Raw genomic sequence first — 9,213 nt, 5'->3', positions numbered from 1 at the left:
ACATTAAGGTTTAACAAGGTGCAATGGCGCAAACATTGTATTTGATTATTGAGGATATGGCTCAAGCAGGTTAGGAATAAATATACAATGTCTTTTTATTGGTTTGTCGACCTCATTGCTCTCTACAGTTGCTCAACTCATTTTGTATTGCTCATGAGGTTGGGACTTGCACACCAGCTTGACGTGGGAAATGCAAAGAAGAAAGATTTGGCATACATATATGCTTGTATCATAACCAATAATTTAGTAAAACATGGGAATGTTGTTTTGGTTGATCAATCAATAAAGCAACCATTTTGTTCCAGATGAGCAATTCAAGTTTTTAAGTCTCCAGTGTGAATGTGTTTTTGTAATGGAAAACAATAATGTGTGTGTTGGGAAGACTATACAGATATAGGAGTCTTTACAACATTTTCTTGTTGATATTAAATTATACTGAAGTATGATCATGACTAAATATCACACGAGGACTGAAAAGTCTTCTACTTTGTTTAGGATCATATACCATTTTAAGTGTTAAAATGTGCATATTTCGCTGAATTCATCAATAAATTAAAGACATCTTTACATTTATTAACAGGTAAAATACTGGTACAAAATACATTTTAGAAACAAACTGTGCTTGACGCTTACCCTACCGGTGCATATGGTCGATGCTCCAAGGTTTTAGTGGAGTCAAAGTTGCTCATTTGTTTTTATTGCTTTGAACTTGTAATTTTCGTTACTTTAAGTTCTTTGTTATGTGTGTCTGTTCGTCTGGTCTTTATCTCTGGATTACATTCTTTTAATTTCCGTTAGAATCTTGGTTCCCTTGATTACTCTTCAATAAACCGGTAAAAACCAACATTGTCGACTGAGACGAAATAATAATGGAACACGAATCTGTACGTGATTCAAATGGAATGAACCATTAAATGGAATGTTCCTATGTTTTTTTATTCATTACGTTTTGAAATGAAATATTCATTTCCCTTTAAAAGCTGTAGGAGTTATGGGACTTACTTAATCCGGTTCCCTGGGCATTATCATAAGCGACCCTAGGATCGTTAAAAATATAGACGCAGGCCACCAGCGACGGATATGCACAATATATGAGTAAATTGCCCCTTATGAAATGAAATAAAAAACAAAGATTAAATTATTTGAATTGACTTTATAATTGTGCATTTATATTGGAAGATATAAGTAATTTGAAAAAAAAATATTTAAACGTATTTTTCTTTGAATTTGAATATTAGAACGTATAAAGGTAAATACAATAACTATTAGCTCAGCCGATTAAAAGACAGAAGACGTCACTGGTGACCCGGAGTTATATTTGAGAGAAACTTGTGGAACGAAAATATTACCGGGCTTCCAGGTTCGGGACTTACTCTATTTACTCATAGACTTTATTTCAATTATAGACTTTCGGGTACATCCTCTTTTAAACTAAAGACACATTCCTTCCATATATCTCAATTAACAATAAACATTGACATAAAAAGTTACTGTTTGACCTGATTGAACATTTACCACCAGTAAATAAGCTTGTGAATGCATATCCTACGAAACAGCTGGTGGTTTTTCATCATCATCTGTAGAATGCAGTTTTCAGAAGTATACACTGCCTATTTAATTTGTGACATTTATGGGAATCTGTGGTTCAAGTGTTAGCTTAGTAATATTAAATCTTTTAAGCAGCTTAGGTACAGCAGTCTTGGTGAGTAGTCAATACAGTTCAGTATAACATTATGTGTAATTTTGGAACTTTAGGTTCTTAAGACTTAAAATACATTTCCTCTAAAACTGCTTGGTTATTAGCTTTTACATTTTTTAGTAAAATGTATTGTTAAAAAAGTGTAGTTGTGCATACTACAAGGCCATTTTTATAAAACAAGTTTTGTAGCAGGGTTGGGGTTAATTACTTTGAAAAGCATTAGAATACTTTCAATTACATTGCATTTTCCTCGAATTACATTACATTGCAATTACATTGATTCTTTAAATGTATTTGATAGATTAAAATACTTTTGTAAAAGTAATTGATTGATTGTTAATACATTTATAAGATAATTTAATACAATCATAAAAAAATAAAATATTTACATGTATTCTATAGAAATTGCAAAATGTTATATATCATTGAAATCTGAATGACTGTAATTATTCTAAGAGTAACACGAGAAAGAGTAATCAAGGGAACCAAGGTTATAGCAGTAATCAAAGGAATGTTATCGAGAGACAAAGACCAGACATGGAAAACAGATATACAGAACAAAGAACATAAAAACACTAAAAACATACATACATAGCAACAAAAGCAAATGAGCAACTCTGACTCCACCAAAAACTGGAAGCATGGACCAGATGCACCGGTTGGTTAAGCGTCCTCTGCTTTTCTAGAAATAACCGCCGAGAAGCTCATAAAAAGTTGAGTCCTGTGTAGACGAAAGAGGATAGGAAAACTAAGAAAGCTATGGCTGAAAAATGTAGAAATTTCAAAAGTTAGACAGAACCAGCATTTGTTATGGCCATCATTAAAATCAGCAATTCAGGGCGAAATGTTTTCCTGGCCACAATTAAGATTCACCCTGCTACTCTATATCAGAGTTTTCAGATATAAAAACTAATCAATTCATGCATTTTGCTTTGACGTTTCCTTTTGCAATTTATGGAACTTGAAAATCTACCAACACCCTTGAAGTCATGTTTAGAGAATGACATTTTTTTTTCACGGGCAAACAATATTTAATCTTACATCATTTAATTTCAGAAGTAACACGCTTTCTGATTGGATAAAAAAAATATGTTTATAGAGCACATTTTGATATGTGAATATGATGTCATCAACCTTTTGTAATGATTTACTTGTTTGATTTTGATTCTAAAATTAAACTATAAGGAATGACTGTACCTTGTTTTGGGTCTTCAATGCCCTGGTGTACACTTGAAAATATCCTCCTCCGCAAGTTATTTAGTTTGCACCACGTGATTGAGATCATGTTTTCGTTGACTGAAAAATATAACAGTTATTCCTTAAGTTTTTTAACACTTTTTGCATTAAAACCATCAGTTAAAAATACAGAGTAACATTTTGCGTTTGTCTTCAGAGCCATATACATGAACAGGTCTGAAGCATGGGATGAAGTATTTCGTCTAAAATCACTGATTGTTTAATAATGAATAAACATTGTCAAGAGATATGATTCATAATACTAATTTAGAATAATTATCATAAAACACAATAAAATTTCTATAAGTGTATCATAGACAAATATATATGTATGACATGAGTATGTTTTTTTTAAATATTGACGCTTCTTTTGGTTCTCCCTTTTAAAGCAGACGCTGTTACCTATATATTGTTTCAATGTCAGTAAGTTACAAAACGAAATGTAATGGAAATGCAATTACTTTCAATTTCTTCAGAAAATGTAACTGATTGCAATCAATTACAATTACTGGTTGTAATTACCCCATCCCTGTTTTGTAGGAGATTTGAGTCTTATTAAAAATTCATACAGTTTTGAATAAAATGATGTGAAATTTTTGGGTGGGAAATTTTTCTGTTTCCTAATCATTGGATCTCTATAATCATCTACAAAACCTATTTTTGTGACATTTTCATTCCTAAACAATATGTCTATAAGTCTTCTAGGTTTTTTTTCAGTCAAAATGATGTTGAGGCATAAGATATGCATGCATCATTTAGTATGTTTTTGAAGGATTCTTCAACCATACTAAATACATTATAAGTCAACAATCATGTAAAATTTGGATTGTAAATGTTCTTATACTCATAAAAAATCATCACCAGCTTCAAGTCCACAAGTGCACTTCAGGGTACACTGGCTTGAAGGGAATATTACACTCAAACTTTTCTGCACCGCACAAGTTCATCTATGTAGGCATTCAGGAATCCACAATGTGGGCATGGTTTGAGTTTCCTATTGAGTAGATGTACAATGATATGCTAAAAAAATTCATTCGAAAATTGACGTTCAATTAAAGTAAACGTCAAAATACAGTATTCAACACTTGTGACATTAAATATTTAGCTCTATCCAACGAGTCCTCTCTGCTTTTTTCCGAATCACGTCAACAAAGCAAAATTTGAAAAAAAACATGTATACAAGAAAAAAATACAGTAAAATATTACTTGATGCAGAGTTCTATTTTAAAGAGGAGACACTCCTGTCTGCTTTTTACAGTAGGTAGCTAATAAATGCTAATATCATACTCTTCAAAAATATAGAGAATAGCAGCTACTTAATGTTTCGATACTGACAATAACATATTGAGTATATCTACGAGTGCTTCAGCACAAGTCGATATATGCCACCTGATATTGTGGCATTCAGTTAATCACCTTCAGTCACTGCACTATCAAATATTAAATGTCTAGCATTTTAAGGGCAGACTAATTAGGAGTTGTTAAGCTTGACCCTTACAGTCTGTACTATTCCTAGATTTATAAGGACCATTTCATCAAATAAAAGTTTCTTTCTATAACCATTTTCAATCTGCATACATTAACATTTTTTGCATATCAAGAGCAGTAACTCTAGTCCAGGCTTGATGTACAACTTTGACCTCATTTGGAATATAACATAATGGCTTTATCGTTCAATCATATCTTTATTTCTTCTAGAGTTAGGGTCATTGTTTTTCTTTCTATACTTATAACATTGATGAAATTTTGAAAACAGCTATATTTCAATTTTAAGAGCAATAACTCTTGTACAACTTCAAGTCAAGTAGGCATTAGAATAAGGGTATCATTATAAAAAATTATTACTAAGTTTTTTTCTACCCACATGCTATACGATTTTCAAGATAATTGCTAAAAAGTACAGTACAAAAAAAACCCATCATATTTGTCCTTTCAAGGGCAATAACTCACCCATGTTTTACACTTAATCCGCAAAATGGATACAAAAAGATAGAGCCAATGGTAGTGTTTGATTATCCTAAAACTAACTGCCTTTAAAAATTATTTGTATTGCCTGTCAATTAAGCTGCTTAAAATGGTCATTATCGGTGAAATGCTTGAAAATGACTTCTAACCATATTTATGTCCGCAAAATATTTTACCAATAAAGTAATTTCACAGCTACGGTCGACTGAGTAAAGTTTCAGATTCGTAATTCCTCCTAATCGTTTCAGTCATAACCTCAAAATCAACCCTTCCTTCAAATTTTGCTTTGGGGTAATGCACCTATTGAAAATGCTTTTTATTTTGGTCCCCCTTTTTACCATCCAATGAACAGTCCCGTTCTAAGATAAAACTATCGTAGGGAAAGAGAGGAGTACTGGATACGCAGTGAGGTACTGCGATACGTTACAGATGCAATGACAACATCAAAAGTATAGGAAACATTTCAAGCCATAATAATTGTAGCATAAATGTGAAGAATTTATTTGACAAAATTCTAAGACGGGAAAGGAGTCATGGCCATCTCAACTATACGTCACCTAAGTTACATGATGTCTCTATATATGGTCTCCTTCCTTTCATACAAAAACCTCTTGGGTTTCATTACATTCGAACAAAACTATTCTGTACCTCTCACTCTACCACATTCCCATACAAAACAAGTCTTGACACTCTTGTTTCTGACCCTATCTAATCATTATACAGACTTGTTGCCATCATTTTGGATATTAGTTTCCACAAACTCTTTAAACCACTTTGTGTGAAAAGTCAAGATTTCTTCCACTACCATTTGCCAACATAAGTATAGATGCAATTAATTTGGCTCACATCCTCAATCACAAAAACATTACCAACAAAATTCCCCAATATTTCAAAGACAAATCAATACCGATTAGTTCATATACCTATACTTCACCCATTGCGTCCAAAATTTTCAAATATAAAAGGCAATTGCAGAACCTAGAGATTGAGGACTTCAAAGCTAAACCATCTGACTTTTCTTGCAAAAACTCTCCATTCAAATATGGTCCTTCCGGTCACGTCCTTACGGGAGATTTAACCATCATCAAAAACGAGTTTCTGCGTAATATCCTTTCTAAAGGTCCCAAGTACCGTGAACCACGCTACATCAATTGGAATTATAACTTTAAAGTTTTTATGGATGCCGTAGAAGACTACGCAAGACAAGAGGCTCCCAGGAGACTGAATCGCTCATCTGATTAAAGTTTGTCTCTCAAGGGCAGTAAAGTTAACAAGGAGTTGTCCAACAATTTTGAATCAAGAAGACTTTGGTAAAACTATCACAAGGATCATTTCAGCTATACAAAGTTTCTTTCTATATATTATAGTTTTCAAGATATTAACTGAAAACTGGAAAAAAAAAATTTCATTTTTCATCTTTCAAGGGCAATAGCTCTTACAGAAATAATTTTGCAAAAATTGTCGACGACGATGGACGGCAAGTGACGGCAAAAGGCTGAAAAAGGGATAAACGTGAACAAGAAGACATTGATTCTCTGTCAGAGTGGGTAAAGGCTGTGAGATTTTTAAACGAATGAAAGTTTTAATGAGGTCAATGAGTGCCAATGCTACATCAGATTTCAAAGACCCCGATGCAGCAAGAATAATCAAGGGAATCAAGGTGATAGCGGTAATTTTGGGATAAAGACAAGACGTGGAAAACAGATATACACAACAAAGAATATAAAGTAACTAAAATCATACATACATAGAAAAAAAAGCAAATGAGTAACTCGGACTCCACTAAAAACTGTGATCATGGACCTGCGTATGGAGTGTTCATATCATTACTCGTATGTTATCCCAGAGCTTGCCGAAACTATGCAGACTTTTTGTATCGCGCTAGAATTCTAACAATTAAGCTATAGGAACAGGGTCATGTTGCTACAAGATTGAAGCCATCACTACAGGAGTTTTATGGTCGTCATCATGAACTCGTGGATCATTACGGTGTATCCATCTACGCCATGAAAACGGATTTGTTCAACGTATCATAGTTTTCCTTTCATCTGCCCGAATTTGACTTTTTGAGCAACTCGGCGGGTGTTTCTAAAAAAGCAGAGGACGCTTATCCTTCCAGTGCACCTATTCCATGATCCCAGTTTTTAGTGGAGTCCGAAATGCTCATTTGCTTTAGTGACTTTGTATGTATGACTTTAGTTACTTTATGTTCTTTGTTGTGTGTCTGTTTTCCATGTCTGGTCTTTGTCACTGGATTACATTCTTTTGATTACCAATAGAATTTTAATTTCCGTGGTTACTCTTTCTTTATTGTTTAGTGACAAATAAATCCCTATTTGCCTTTTGTAGTATTGCACATTTTGCTACAGTTCCACTGTGATTCATTAAGTTATACTAAAGTTAATAATTGTCCATACAGAAAATGCTTGTCTATGGCCTTTATTCCAAATCAGTTCAAGTCACAGAAACAATATCATAGATATCAATATGCACTTACTGGTGTTATGTAGTTAAATTCTATAAAATGCTTGTTTTTGGCTCCTTATTCTAAACCAGAGGAATAACCCGCAAAATCAAGACCAGCCTTTCTGTCATGATTTCGAACTTCTTGTAAAATTTTATAATGATCAACCTACTAAACGTCATGTCATCACACAAAAGTAGTGTCTATTGACAACAGAGCATAACCATCACAGATGGGTCTGATTACTTTCAATTTAATTGATTAAATTACAACTACTTTGTCAAATGTATGATTGAATTTAATTAATGATTACAACATTTCTGAAAGAGTAATCAAGGGAACCAAGGTTATTGCCGTAATCAAAAGAATGTAATCCAGGGACAAAGACCCGACATGGAAAACAGACATACACAACAAAGAACATACAGTAACTAAAATCATACATACAAAGTAACAAAAGCAAATGAGCAACTCGGACTTCACTAAAAACTGGGACCATGGACCAAGCATGAAAGTAATTGATTAAATTAAAGATTATATTGACAAGTATTCATGATTACATCTGATTACGATGAATTTGCAAATAACTATGAATTAATTGAAAGGTTTCGAACATTTTGCTTATGTTATTTCTATGTTTCATGAGGCCTTTAATTCTTTGAATTTAACAGGTAATATTATTTTTAAAGTATAGTAGAACATCAACCTTCACCAACCTATTACACCATATAGATCTATAAAATATATACAAGATCAATATAAGTACAACATGTGACTTTCACTTGAATTTTAAGAACCAGTGCACTTGTTTCATATACGGTGATGCCCTAAGGGATATTTGGATATAAAAGAAAATAGCCATAATACCCTTGGGTTTTATTTTTGTACTTAATGAAATTCATTAAAACAGTTGTATAGGGTCTTTTGATAGCTCTCACATTTGTAGTTCATTAAAATAATTAGATTTCTTTTTACTTGTTGGTATAGAATTCACATTTTGTAATATCTTCACTAAAAATCATTTTACACTATTTTTTTGTTGTTGACATAATGCATCATCCAAAGATACCAATTGAGGCTTTAGTATTTCCATTGTAATAATAAAGTATTCAGAATTACCGGCTATCTTGAAAAGTAATTGATTAAATTAAATTACACGTAATCAGATTTTTGACTGAATAATAATTAAAATGATTACGTGAAAAAAAAATGTAATCAATTACAGCTGATTAATGATTACAATTACAATTACCCCATATCTGAATAACATTAAATTGAAAAAAGTTCTTCTGCGGATATATGACAAAATTTAATAACGGTAGACACTAAGTGGTGGATATCGCTTACACAAACGTTACGTCTTGGTAAGCTGAAACAGGATGTCATGGGGCCCAGAAATAGTAAGAATGTTCATTATTTAAAGAAGTCCTTAATTATGTATGGAGTTCCTGAAATCGATTGATGGAGGTCAATAAATAATTAAGGACCTGCTTAAATAATGATAATTTAATCAACCTAGGGTACTAACTCGGAAGTACCGTGTGGATCATTTGCAGAGGCCACTGATGTAATCAATACTATCAAATTAACAAACATGGTACATAAATTTCCCTAGAAAAAGAACTTAAATTGTTACCAATCGCTTGAGGTCAAATGCGTAAATTTTTTAATAAACAAAATAGTTTAGACTGGACAATTTGTTTTACCAAGGTTCAAAATACGTTTAAAACTGATATGAATGAAATTTAAAAAAAAGTGTCTGGTTTTGACAAGTTTTTCGTTGATACAGGGTTTTGTACTGAAATGTCATGTTTCATTATATCATGTACATTTATCTTTCTTTCTTTGT

This window comes from Perna viridis, chromosome 12, assembly GCF_037379345.1.
Source record: "Perna viridis isolate PV_CMFRI_1.1 ecotype Kerala chromosome 12, ASM3737934v1, whole genome shotgun sequence".
In the NCBI taxonomy this organism is placed as follows: Eukaryota; Metazoa; Mollusca; class Bivalvia; order Mytilida; family Mytilidae; genus Perna; species Perna viridis.
Note: the sequence above shows the minus strand (reverse complement) of the source record.